The sequence below is a fragment of the Trichomycterus rosablanca genome, chromosome 14 (assembly GCF_030014385.1).
Source record: "Trichomycterus rosablanca isolate fTriRos1 chromosome 14, fTriRos1.hap1, whole genome shotgun sequence".
In the NCBI taxonomy this organism is placed as follows: domain Eukaryota; kingdom Metazoa; phylum Chordata; class Actinopteri; order Siluriformes; family Trichomycteridae; genus Trichomycterus; species Trichomycterus rosablanca.
This window is the reverse complement of record NC_086001.1, coordinates 20,851,711-20,866,018: the sequence shown is the minus strand read 5'-3', so window position 1 is coordinate 20,866,018 and position 14,308 is coordinate 20,851,711. Positions and strand designations below refer to the sequence as shown.

The window sequence follows — 14,308 nt, the reverse complement described above, 5'->3', positions numbered from 1 at the left end:
TGCGCTTTCTTTGTTAGTGCTTGGACATGACGTGTTTTATTTTGACTCTCAGGAAAACATGATGCTGGATGAGAAGAACAACATCAAGCTCATCGACTTTGGTCTCTGTGCCAAACCAGAGGTTCGTGTCTCTCCCAAGACTGTAGTGTATACTTAAATCAAGCGTGCCATTCAGAGAGTCTAGTAAGGTGGTGTGCTTACCCCCATCCATCATGCTAAAGCCTTGCACACATGGTGTCCATAATTAGTTTCAGTGATCAGTTAGGACAGGACATCACAGAGCCATGCTGGTTCAGTTTGTGTGTTGTGTTGCAGATGCGAGTCAACAGTTGGACCTTCGGTTGATAGAAATCTGTTTTGTTGTAGGGTGGATTGGGTACTGCTCTGATTGAGGGCTGTGGAACCCCTCCCTACATGGCACCAGAAATCATTGATGATAAACCCTATCATGGTGCAGAGGTAGGTGTGTGTGGGGTGTGTCCCCAGGTTATTCCTGATAAACTTCAATTGAAAAGTCTCTAAATCCAAGGTGTTCAGTCCCCTCTGTAGCCCCATTCATGAGTTATTCTATGAGGTCTGGATGAGGGGACTGACCAGGGTAAAGCATGGTTAAAAAAAGACAATGAATGTGTGTGTGTGTGTGTGTGTTTAGGCAGATGTTTGGAGCCTGGGTGTTGTCCTATATGTCATGCTGTGTGGCTATTTCCCGTTCGGCGGTGACGACTTTGAGGAGCTCCATGAACAAATCACTGTAAGTTCTGGAACTACAATGAAACACCATTGGCATACACGTCTTGTTACGATTATGAAACAGAATCCATTATTTAATGCTCAGCAGCATGTTAAACATACAGTAAAAGTAACAGTAATGGCTTGTGGTGATGTTCTTTGATCAGATGTGATAGTTTTGCTCTGTGTTTCCTCAGAAAGGACATTATGACACTCCTGACTGGCTGTCTCCTGGTTCTGTACTGCTGATTAAGGAAATGCTGCAGGTGTGTGTTTATGGTGTGTTTAATGTGAGCAAAGTGGGTGTGTGTTTCTCTGTGGGCTTCATCACCTGAAGTTCTTGTATCTTGTCCTGTAGGTGGTTCCAGAGCGGCGCATAAAGGTGGAGCATCTGCTGGATCATGAGTGGGTAATGAAGGGGTACAGCAGCCCTGTGGAATGGCACAGCACATGCCAGGTACAACATCCACCCTAGACATAGTACAGTGACATGATGGAGATCCACCGTACAGAAGATTGTATCTTTATTATCTCACATACTCATATATTTGTGTGTGTGTGTGTTTGTGTCTCAGCTGGATCATCTAGATGAGGAGAGCATCACCGAGATGGCTGTGATGTTCAGACAGTCCAACCAAAGCACCAAGCAGCTGGTGTCTGAGGTACATTTTAGTACTTCTATCTGCATCAACACATGCTGAAATGTAGACACATATTTATTAATATTGAGGTTCTTGTGCTCCGTCTAATAGAGATGTGTGTGTGTGTGTGTGTGTGTGTGCAGTGGAAGTTTGATCAGACCACACGTATCTTTTGCTCTTGAGAAGGAAGCAGCGCAGTAGTCCAGTGTGTAGCTGAGCGGATGTGTAAGAAATCCAGGTAACATTCCCACAATCAGTGTATTTTACCTGATAAACGCTGCTCCACATGCTCATCTGTCCAAACACTACAGCTTCTGGAATGTTCTTACACCTCTTCTTGTTTTATTTAGCAGGAGACGTCGTCGGCGCATCAAGGAAGGACGATGGTGGAGCCGTCCAATCAGGACACGTTACATCTCAATTTCACATTTCAGTGATTGTTGCAGATGTTTCTCTCTAACCCATCCGCTCTCTCTCTCTTCTTTTACCAGAACGATGCATTTTGGGTATCTGTGTGTGACTGGTTAGAGGAACTCCACTGAGGTGCCGCCCTTGTTGATTCACACAGCTGTATGAGAAGTGTAGAACATGGATGACCAGGATCAACAAGCATCAAAATCTTATAACATTAAATAATAAATAAATAAACTTACTGAATATATGAAGGTGCATGGATGTTCATTTTTACAATAGCAACACAACGTTTCCGACATGTTACAGAACATTGAACTCAGCAGTGAAGATACAGACCTACTGTCAGCTCACTCAGAGCAGCCTGAGATCGTTACCCTAAAACTTAATGAACTCATATCTCCTAAAGAGACAGTAAACTATTAACAACCATTTTATAATACACGAGGTCCAGTTACAAAATACACTATATTGCCAAAAGTATTCACTCACCCATCCAAATCATTGAATTCAGGTGTTCCAATCACTTCCATGGCCACAGGTGTATAAAACCAAGCACCTCGCCTTGTCGCTCTCAGAAGCTCAGTGAATTCCAGCGTGGTACTGTGATGCCACCTGTGCAACAAGTCCAGTCGAGAAATTTCCTCACTACTAAATATTATACAGTCGACTGTCAGTGGTATTCTAACAAAGTGGAAGCGTTTGGGAACAAAGTGGTACCACGTAAAATGACAGAGCGGGTCAGCGGATGCTGAGGAACATAATGCACAGAGGTCACCAACGTTCTGCAGAGTCAATCACTACAGACCTCCAAACTTCATGTGGCCTTCAGATGAGCTCAAGAACAGTGTGTAGAGCTTCATGGAATGGGTTTCCATGGCCAAGCAGCTGCATCCAAGCCTTACATCACCAAGCGCATGGACTAAAGCATGCCGCCACTGGACTCTAGAGCAGTGGAGACGTGTTCTCTGGAGTGATGAATCACATTTCTCTACCTGGCAATTCAATGGAGTTTGGGTTTGGCGGTTGCCAGGAGAACAGTACTTGTACAAGTGTGGTGGAGGGGGGATTATGGTGTGGGGGTGTTTTTCAGGAGTTGGGCTTGGCCCCTTAGTTCCAGTGAGAGAAACTCTTAATGCTTCAGCATACCAAGAGATTTTGGACAATTTCATGCTTCCAACTTTGTGGGAACAGTTTGGGGATGGCCCTTTCCTGTTCCAACATGACTGCGCACCAGTGCACAAAGCACAAAGTCCTTAAAGACGTGGATCAGCAGTTTGGTGTGAAAGAACTTGACTGGTCTCAACCAGATAGAACACCTTGAGATGAATTAGAGCGGAGACTGTGAGCCAGGCCTTCTTGTACAACATCAGTGTCTGACCTCACAAATGCACTTCTGGATGAATGGTCAAAAATTCCCATAAACACACTCCTAAACCTTGTGGAAAGCCTCTCAGAGGAGTTGAAGCTGTTATTGCTGCAAAGGGTGGCCAACATCATATTAAACCCGGTGGATTAAGAATGGGACGTCACTCAAGTTTTCTGTTATTCCTCAAAGAAATTGATTGAAGTCAGGATTTCTCGTTGTGATGTTTTGCTTTAATCTTCACTGTAAGTGTGCAGACTCTTAAATGGTTTTTGTGCTGCCATGCAGCTGGTTGAATGGAGTTAGTGTAGAATCATGTACAAAGATCTAAAGGAAGAATAGGTTAGCTGGCCGGTTAGCTCAGTTGGTTAGTGCGTGGTGCTAATAACTCCAAGGTTGCGGGTTCGATCCCCATATGGGCCACCCCTACCTTAATGATTAAAGGTAGCATGGTTGAGAGAGAGTCAGGTGAGCATGTGCTGCGTGTCAGGACTTTCTAACCTGAGTATTTTAATCAATGAAAGTAAGAATATCATCCTGTTTTTCTGCCATCTTCAATTCTGGCTTTATTTCACCTAATGAACGTGGCATGACCTTTATAAATGCTTACAATCCATTTTATCAATGGCAATAAAAAAAAAAAAAGAACTGCTGTGTAATTTAGTGAATTCTTGCACTGCACATGGCAGAAGACTAAAAGAAATTTAGACCGTATAGAATAAAAGTATTAGGAAAGTAGGAGGTTAAAAGCATCAGCTTTCATTTATTCTTAAAAGAAAAATACATGAACCTCAGTCATCTCACACAAAGATCTGTTCTGCTCAACAACAGTAAAGCTCTCCATCGTTTCTGTGTGGCAGCTCCATAACTGAAGGGCTGTCAGTGTGGAGTGCTGCTCCATCCCAAAATATAATCGCAAATCATTGTTTACAGCGCCATCTAACAGCCAACTTGCTCTTAAATTACTAATTATTAACTTTTGGGCTTAAGTCAGACCTCACTGTGTGGTTCCATGGTGTAATGGTTAGCACTCTGGACACAAATCCAGAGTCAAAGCCAAAAAGAAAAATACACACACACACACACACACACACACACACACACACAACTTCAGACTTTACTTTTACATCTCAGATTTTTTAAACTTACGTGATTGATATAATTCTGAGCTAATTTAGAAGTTTTTAGTCAGTAATTAAAAGTAATTTTAGTTAAAACATTGCCACCCAAGTATCAAAATAACAAACTATTCCACTGTTAAACTGCACTGAGTTAAGTTTAGGACCCAGTTGGCCGGTAGATGGCGCTGTGAACAATGATTTGCCTTCTAGTGTTACAGTTTGGCATAGAGCAGTCACATGTGGAACACTATTCTATACTCAGCATTGATAACAGTGTTTTTACCTAAATAAAACCAGGTTCCACTGAGATTTGAACTTAGATCTCTGGATTCAAAGGCGAGAGTGCTAACCATTACACCATGGAACCACACTTAAGCCCAAAAGTTAATAATTAGTCATTTAAGAGCAAGTTGGTTGTTAGATGGCGCTGTAAACAATGATTAGCGATTATATTTTGGGATGGAGCAGTCACATGTGGAACACTATAACACTAGTGCTATTATGATATTCAAGCTGGATGAATGGATGGAAATTAACATGTCATTTAAGGTGACTCTAAACTAGCACAAGCAATTGTGATGCTCTGTTGTACTGCACATGCGCTGAATGCTACCATCCTGAAACTGCTAATGTTTCTCAATCTTGGACCTCACACCGGGCCCCAAATAAAAGCAGTAAGGTCCCACCGAGATTTGAACTCAGATCACTGGATTCAGAGTCCAGAGTGCTAACCATTACACCATGGAACCCTGACACCACAAAAACTAAACGTAATGATTCGCCATTTGCTGAGTAAATAAAACAAAAAAGAAAAATTAACACAACTTTAGACTTTACTTTTACATCTCAACTTATTTAAACTACGTGATTGATATAATTGACTGAAATCAATAGAAAAAACTGAGGTAATTTAGAAGTTTTAAACACTAAATAAAAGAAGAAGTTTTTAGTCAGTAATTAAAAGTAATTTTAGTTAAACATTGCCACCCAAGTATCAAAATCACAACAAAACGTTCCACTGTTGGAAAATGGCACTAAGTAAACAATGACTTGCCACTTTGTGTTCTAATTTGGCATAGAGCAGTCATATGTAAAACACTATTTATTCTCTACTCAGCATTGATAACAGTGTTTTTACCTAAATAAAGCCAGGTTCCACCGAGATTTGAACTCAGATCACTGGATTCAGAGTCCACAGTGCTAACCATTACACCACGGAAGCACGAAAGATAAACAATTCAGCACAAAGGTTAATAATTACACCATTAACTCTACATGTTTAATGTAGTGTTTATGGTATTTAAGCTGGATGAATAGATGGAAGTTAACATGTTAGATATCCCAAGTTGCAAAAACTCATTTCAGGGCAAAAAAAAAAGCTAAAAACCTCTCGCACACAGCAAAGGATATGGGTGATAACAAAATTTTTTGGAGCTGCTAACTGAACTGTGTACTAAAAGAAATTTAGACAGTGTAGAATAAAAGTATTAGGAAAGTATGAGGTTAAAAGCATCAGCTTTTATTTATTCTTAAAAGAAAAATACATGAACCTCAGTCATCTCACACAAAGATCTGTTCTGCTCAACAACAGTAAAGCTCTCCATCGTTTCTGTGTGGCAGGTCCATAACTGAAGGGCTGTCAGTGTAGAATCGTGTTTGTGGGTACATGCCCTGTGCTTGCACCTCGGCTGGTTAGCTCAGTTGGTTTGAACGTGGTGCTAATAACGCCAAGGGCGTTGGTTAAAGCCCTGTGCGAGCCACACCCACTTTAGGACTTAAACTAACAAACAAGTGCTCTTCCTCTAACTAGCAGTTCCTATTGAGCGGGGCTTCAAACGTTGTCTCTGACAAGTGTGAGTTATTTTTAATGCTCCTCTCATTCAGGTCAGAAACATGTGATTATTGCAATTTGCCAAACTTAATTACCCTGCTGTAAAGGTTAGCAAGTCATGTGACCCATGTGTACCGTCCAATGAAACAGCTGTGCGCATGTCTCTGTGGTGCAATCGGTTAGCGCATTTGGCTGTTAACCGAAAGGTTGGTGTTTTGAGCCCACCCAGGGACGAGTGTCTTTTATCCTACAAGCACAAATATCCACCTGATAAGTCACCGGGGACTGGCTGTCCAAAGTGGAAGAATGACCTTTTGGTTTCTGTAGACATTAAATGAAGATACTAACCCAACTTGGGGCTCGACCCCACGACCCTGAGATTAAGAGTCTCATGCTTTATTGACTGAGCTAGCCGGGCTTAAGCACTGTATCAGGACAGACAGCTCATCGGTCAGACCATTCACTAACATCACGACCAGATTAAGAACTAATTCACAGTTTACAAACAAACTAAGTTCAAAATAATCAACAGAAACAGAAACAGACTTAGGCTGTGTCCGAAATCGCATACTTACTGAGTACGTACTAGATTGGAGGAAGTATGCACCACTCGGCCGGTAAAGAAGTACGTACTTTCAGTACAGAAGTGTGCAGTATGCACACAACACCCGTACGTACTACGTCCGCCATCAACGTCAAGTGACAATAGTTACAGACCGCATGCTCATTTCAAGCTCCACTCGCCAAAATTTTGGGTATTTATCGTCTTTATTTGCGCCACTTACTGATTAATCTATAGTCATGTATCCCGACTCCACAGTGAGACGGCAGAGAGTAGTAAATCACAGAAGAGAACTAAGAAAGTTATTGATTTTTTACCTCAGAGATAATGTAAGTACTGCTAACCTGTTTAGCAACAGTATACTACATTACCATGATTAGACTACTACAATGAAAATCGTCTGTGCACGACATTGTGCACAAAATGAGTAGGGCTGTCAGAGGGCTCGTCAGGAGGATCATCACCCTACCAACTGGTGATGAACTAGAGTGTGTAGGAGCTGGGTTTGCCCACTTGGCCGGATCCGAATGTTTTAGAGTGGCAGTTGGTGCTACTGATGGGTGCCACATTCGAATAAAACCTTTGTCTGCCAACGCACAGTGCTACCTAAACAGGAAGCTGTTCCACTCAATTCAGCTTCAAGCCATCTGTGACCACCTGGGGAAGTTCAGAGACATTTTTGTTGGTTACCCTGGGTCGATTCATGATGCAAGGGCACTAAAGAACAGCCCTGTGTATAAAGAGGGCTTATACCCACCTGCAGGACGATAAATTTTTGGGGATGGGGGTTATCCCTGCATTAATACACCCATCCGGCTCCTGACCCCCTATCAAGAGCCTGTGCAGAACCCTTGAGGTGAGCCCTGTCTTCGCCCCGGAGGTTGTTGCATGCTGTGCGGTGCTCCACAACCTCTGTATCACTCATGGAGACATCATTGAGCCAGAATTAACAGATGTACATGTTGACCAACCAGAGCCTGTAATTAATGACATTACATCAGGTGAAGATGGAAGAAAGCATCTGGCTGCAGCTGTCTCAGCACCACAGCACAGCATACCAGCTCTTTATGAGCATGATTATATTTAGAAAAATGTTTTGTTAACAGTTATTGATTGTCTCTTGACATTAACAGTTTATGCATTAATTAAAAGTAAAACTTGAATATTTTTTTAATTACAATTTCAAATTTTTACATTTTTTCTATTTTTAATTAAGGTTAAATGAAAAAGAAAATCCTTTATTTCCATTATTTGCCAACACATTTTCTTTCTCACAACATACAATAATACTACAACACTTTTTCATTTTCAATTATTTATTTTTTCATTAGAATCTGTAGGATTTTAATAAACCTTTCCTCTCTCTCTCTCTCTCTCGCCTCCCTATCTCTCCTTTCCTTCCTCATTCTTGCTTCCTGGTCTCTCCTCTCCTCTCTCTCTCGCGTCTCTCGCTCTCGCTTTTCCTCTCTCTGATGTGTCTCTTCTTTCCTCCCTCTCCTCAGCCTCTCTCCATCTTCTCTCCTCGTTCTCTGCTGCTTCTATCTCCCTCTCATTTTCCCTTTCTTCCATCTCCCTCAGATACTCTACTAAATCTTTCTCCCCTCGTCTCTTTTTGGCTGTGGTTTCCATGCTTCTCGAGGATGGTGAAGCTTCAGCAGCATCCTGGCCGGATGAGGAAATAAGGGTCGGTGGGCTAATTGATGGTCTCCCACCTATTGCCTCATCCATATCCACGTACCATTTCCAGGATGCTGCTGTTGCTTCACCACCCTCTGTACTTACCCCAGTAGGTGGACACTTAAGTTCCTACAAGATTCATAACCACAGTAGATGGACCTTAACTTGTATTACAAATCTTTTCTGATATTTTTACTGAAGATCTTACCAACAAACGAAGCTTACTTTGTATTTTTGTTTGAGGTTCTCCCACTTTTTCTTTACATAAGTGGGAGTCACCTTCCCCTGCATTTGGTTCTCCAACACAAAGGCTCTACAATATAATGCACATAACAGTTATTAATGTATAGCATACACTGCTTCAAAAAAAGTTTAGTCATTAAAAGTTTTTAATGCTTTGAAAAAGTTTGCAAAACTTAAATACTAAAACTTGTCTTTATACCACCCTTTGTAATTATTATTATGCATAAGATGTAACACAAATTTTGTTATGTCAAACAAACAGTCACTTACTCAAACCCTTGAACCGCTGCATTCTGTTTTCCAGTGAAGAGGGCCTGGTTGGCCACTCTCCACCGGATAAGATTTTTAGTGTCTTCATCAGACCCTGCAATATCAAACATTAGTTTTAAAAGGGATTTCTAATGTGACTGTGTAGCAACATTACAACAATCATGAATATTTAGCCTCAACAACCCCAAAGCTAGATATATCTACCTTCCTAAAGATAGTTTAGGATAGCCCATCACTAGCATTACAGATAAAATTAAATGAATCTATAGATAGATCATTTATTACAGCAGCTCAATATATATTAATGCAAAGTATTATAGTAAGCAAGTATTAAAGTATGCAAGTATTCAAATTATTGTATGCAAGTATTAAGTACACATGTAATATTGTACAACATTATGTAGTTAAATACATTGAATAAAAAGTAGTATATCGATTTTATTGTCCTACCAGAATGACAACGTTTGAAGCCCAGGTCAATAGGACTTGCTAGTTAGAGAAGTCTCACTTGTTTGTTAGTTTAAGTCCAATAGGGGGTGTGACCCGTATGGGGCTTGAACCCACGACCTTGGCATTATTAGCACCACACTTTAACCAACTGAGCTAACCGGCCGATGTGCAAAGGCAGGTCATATACCCACATACCCGATTCTACACTGACAGCCCTTCAGTTATGGACCTGCCACACAGAAACGATGGAGAGCTTTACTGTTGTTGAGCAGAACAGATCTTCGTGTGAGATGTGAAATGAAGCCAGAATTAAAGATGGTAGAAGAACAGGGTGATATTCTTACTTTCAGTGAATAAATTACTCAGGTTAGAAAGTCCTGATACACAGAACATGCTCACCTGACTCTCTCTCAGCCATGCTACCTTTAATCATTAAAGAGGGTGTGGCCCGTACGGGGATCGAACCGCGACCTTGGGGTTATTAGCACCGCGCTCTAACCAACTGAGCTAACCGGCCAGTTCATCTGTTCTCTGTTTAGATCTTTGTACATAATTCTACACTAACCCCATTCAACCAGCAGCACAAAAACCATTTGAGATTCTGCACACTTACAGTGAAGATCTGTAAAAATGAGTGACTCCTAAACTGAATTTGTTTGTTATTGCACCAGAAATGCAGCAGTTTCATGTTATTTTAATGATCCGAGATCTCAGTCTTACTTCAGACATCTCTGTCTAGTCATTTCTTATGTTCAGACTTTCTTAATACACATCTAAGAGGTTTTGTAGGTTCTTATATGTGTGAACTATCTAAACTATACTGTATTGTGGTACATTCATTCAGTCTTCATCAGTTTAGACCCGCCCACTTAACCACCAATTTGCCTCCACAGTGAGCCTGTATAGAGAGATATTTGATTTTTTGTATACCGTCCAATGAAACAGCTGTGCTGTTAGCTGTGCGCATGTCTGTGTCACAATCGGTTAGCGCGTTCGGCTGTTAACCGAAAGGTTGGTGGTTCGAGCCCACCCAGGGACGAGTGTCTTTTATTGCACAACCTGCCTGTTGATCAAACGATTAAACCTCAGTGTAGATTATCTGGAAACAGATGCTCTTCATATAGAAATATGCTTTACATTTGCTTGATGGTAATAACTCTTAGTGAAGTCTTAATGAACAATTAAAACATCAATTCAGGTTGTTTTTAGTTCAACTGGGAAAAAATATTAACAGTAGCTAAACTTCCTAAAACCCAGAATCTACACGTACAAATCCTACATTCATTCCACAAAGTTCACAAACATGATTTAATGAGTGAAAACTTGATGTTTGGAGCCTCTCTGGTGTGCAGGCTGGTACTGTGTATCAGCACTACTTACTGCATGCAGGACCTGAGTCGTATCTGCTCCAGTCACTGGTTGGCGGCATTAAGCTCAGTCAAGAACTTTAAGAAATATATAGTTTAGATAGTTCACACATATAAGAACCTACAAAACCTCTTAGATGTGTATCATTAAAGTCAGTTTCAGCTGCTTGAATGGAGTTAGTGTAGAATTATGTTATACAAAGATTTAAAGTGACTACGTGAATTGGCCAGTTAGCTCAGTTGGTTAGAGCATGGTGCTAATAACGCCAAGGTCGCGGGTTCGATCCCCGTACGGGCCACACCCACTTTTGGACTTAAACCAATGAGCCTTCTCCAACTACCAGATCCTATTAACCTGGGCTTCAAACGTTGTCTCTGACAAGTGTGAGATCTTTTTACTGCCCCTCTCATTCAAGTCAGAAACATGCCATTATTTCACTTAGCCAAACTTAATGACCCTTCTGTAAATGGTTTAATGTGCACACTGCTGCTACTGGCTTGTTTTTCTTTTCTACAATGTAAGTTCATACCTTCAGGTTCATGTTATTTGAGATCTCTCTATGGCGTCAGATTATTGCCAAAAGTCGAGAGCACATTTTATTTGTGCGCGAGCAGGATTTTCTCAGCTCTCGCACGAATTCACCCCGCTCGCTCACGAATAAGTTGTGCTCGCGCACGAAATTGCACGCGCGCGCTCGAAACGCTGCTCTCGCGCTCAGATCGTATACGCGCACTCAAAACAAACTGCGCTCGCGCTCAAATATTTCTTGCTCGCTCTCATAACTGCACTTGTCCTCACGCTCGGAGTTTGCACGTTAAAACAGTGCCAAAAGTCGTCGACCAATCAGAATGTGTTTTCGGCTTCGACCAATGAGCCCCAACTTCCCGTTGTAAAGAGAGTAATGGACAATCAACGACCTCAGGTAAGATGATTAATTATTTTAATTTTAGACTTAGTTTAGAGTACATCAAATCATCATTTTAAAAGGGTAGAATTTGTTAAAGCTTTAACAATCAGGCATATTCTGACTATAATCATCTTTTAACCTCTATGTCTAATTATCTTAGATTTCTTGTTGTCTAGGCCTTACTAAGACATAAAGCTTTGGAGGGGTAGCTGCATAAATAGCAGTATGTAGTAAGCAGTCTGCCTTATGTATTGATCTGAATTATTTACAGTTCATTTGCACACATGAAATGATTATTATTGATTAATTAGTGGGAACAAATTATATTCCTTAAGATATATTAAATGCCCTCAGGCAAATTCACATGTTGGTGAGTGAACATGTGGAAACCAGAATGTCATCCATCAGAGTACAGACAGTTCCACAAGTGACTGAACTTAAATCCATGCTAGGATTCCCACTGGCCACATTTGAGCATACTGGCACAAATGTCCTTGATTGTCTAAGTTATACATTTCTTCAACATATATTTCCCTACACTGTTTATTGTTTCTACATTTTAAGGCTATTGTTGTCCTTGAATTCTATACAGCTACCACTTTTTCACAGATGTTATTCAGTCAACAAAGTATTACATTTTAAATAATTTATTTTGTCTTACAGAATTGAAAGGCTGTTGGTTGATGTGTGGACAGCTGTGACCTCCACATATTATGATATCCTGCACAATGTTGAACAAGTTGAGATGCTGGACATTGCAAATACCCTGCATCTCTTTCTGGTACACCTTGTGTTTCTTCCCCGACCTTCAGATCTTTGTTGAAGGCTGGAACCACCATCCCCTTTCATGACCCCGGAACAAATGTGGCAAATGTAACTTTTGTACTGACTCTGACTTGTACTGACTCTATTCTCATAGATACTTGTACTGACTCTATTCTCATATATATTACATATAAATAAATAACAGTACACAGTTTGTTTTACTTATTTATTGAATGAGTACAAATATCCACAGACAAATACTGAGCTATTGAAAGAATGTTCTTGGACAAAGAGAGGGAGAACCAGCTGTCTTAACCATAGGTGGTAAAGTCTGCATTAGCCTGTTCAGAAAGAAACACCAAAAAGCAAAATAAGCATTGACTTTTGTATAGATTGCAATGTTTCTTGGTATGTACATTTACATACCACTCTGCAAATGTATTTATAGAAGTGTAGTCAATCATATTTTTACTACAGCTTAAACACACACAAGCTGGTGTTATTATAGCAGGTGAACAAAGCAGAATTAGAATTAAGGTCCATATTTAATGCATTAACTCAATAATTATAACGGTGTCCTAATATGACAGTATTGTCCTTATAATTTAATTATAGGAGTAATAAAAATAAAGATAATATCAAATACATTGTTATCTTTTTCCACACTAGCTGGCATGAATTTCTATATAATCCAATGGAAAATATATTTGACACACTGAACATAAAGCCTAAATAAAAACATTAGCGTTAACAATATCAATACACAATAAGTGCACCATATTAAATGCAGACTTGTTGGTACTATGATACTGTTGATATTGCAGATATGTTTTCACCTTACTGCTTGTTGTTCTAACACTACTTGCTTCCTTGCTGGATTCTGGTGGGGGGAGGGGAACGCTGTCATTGTATGTGGCTTTTTCTCGAGCACTGCAAATGATTCAGAAACCTACATTTAAAACATTACATTATGCATGGTAAATATGCAATGTTCACACTTTATAATAGTAAATAAAGCAAAAGCATGACATACTGTAAGATATCAAAAACTATCAAATTGTTGTAATAATAAAAAAAACAGCAAAACATTTTATTTCAAAGAGTTGAAGTTAAATTATTTAATGTGTCATGTTTGATATTCTAGTCTTGGTTGGGAGAGTGAACATAATGTTCACTATCGTGTTAGAGATAGTTCATCATATCATTTAGGTGGCTATAGCTTCCAGATCTACCCACTTTGATTTACTAAAATAGCCCATTTTTGTACTGTGGCACTAAACTCGTGAACACATTAACTTTACTGTATAAAGGCTTTACTTTATTAATTAACATGTAAAATACACAAAAGCAGTTTTATCAAGTTATGGGTACCGCTTTAGCTAGCTTTACAAAGTCAAATTTGATTGAGTTTATATTCACATAATGACACAAAGTTAACTTTACATTCTCTTTAACACTTTTTTTTTTATTAAAAAATAGTCTAAAATAAAATAATTATTAATCTTACCTGAGGTCGTTGATTGTCCATTTGTCTTCACAACGGTTCACTCTCTCCGACCAATGAAAATGCAGGGGAAGTTGGAGCTCGTTGGTCGAAGCCGAAACACATTTTGATTGGTCAACGACTTTTGGCACTGTTTTAACGTGCAAACTCCAAGCGCGAGGGCAAGTGCAGTTATAAGAGCGAGCAGGAAATATTTGAGCGTGAGCACAGTTTGCTTTGAGTGCGCGCATACGATTTGAGCACGAGAGCAGCGTTTCGAGCGCGCGCATGCAATTTCGTGCGCAAGCACAATTTATTCTTGAACGAGCAGGGTGAATTCGTGCGAGAGCAGAAAAAATCCTGCTCGCGCACAAATAAAATGTGCTCTCGACTCTTGGCACTAATCTGACGCCATAGTCTGGCTAGTATCCACGAATTGCTAATGCGGTCAAGCCAGACTCCATATTTACAGAATACGTTCTGT

At 40.1% G+C, this 14,308-nt stretch overlaps 1 long non-coding RNA gene and 2 other non-coding genes across 3 annotated transcripts; 2 read left to right on the top strand and 1 right to left on the bottom strand.

Annotated features, from left to right (window-relative positions):
* Positions 1 to 1,304: 1,304 nt before the first annotated feature.
* LOC134326917 (uncharacterized) lies at positions 1,305 to 2,031 on the top strand. The gene is made up of 3 exons (XR_010014638.1): positions 1,305 to 1,391; positions 1,514 to 1,608; positions 1,721 to 2,031. It is a non-coding gene; the product is annotated as an uncharacterized LOC134326917 (long non-coding RNA).
* A 2,914-nt stretch (positions 2,032 to 4,945) lies between these two features.
* On the bottom strand, positions 4,946 to 5,017 carry trnaq-cug (transfer RNA glutamine (anticodon CUG)). The gene has a single exon. It is a non-coding gene; the product is annotated as a tRNA-Gln (tRNA).
* A 5,876-nt stretch (positions 5,018 to 10,893) lies between these two features.
* Positions 10,894 to 10,967, top strand: trnai-aau (transfer RNA isoleucine (anticodon AAU)). Its single transcript has one exon. It is a non-coding gene; the product is annotated as a tRNA-Ile (tRNA).
* Positions 10,968 to 14,308: the final 3,341 nt, after the last annotated feature.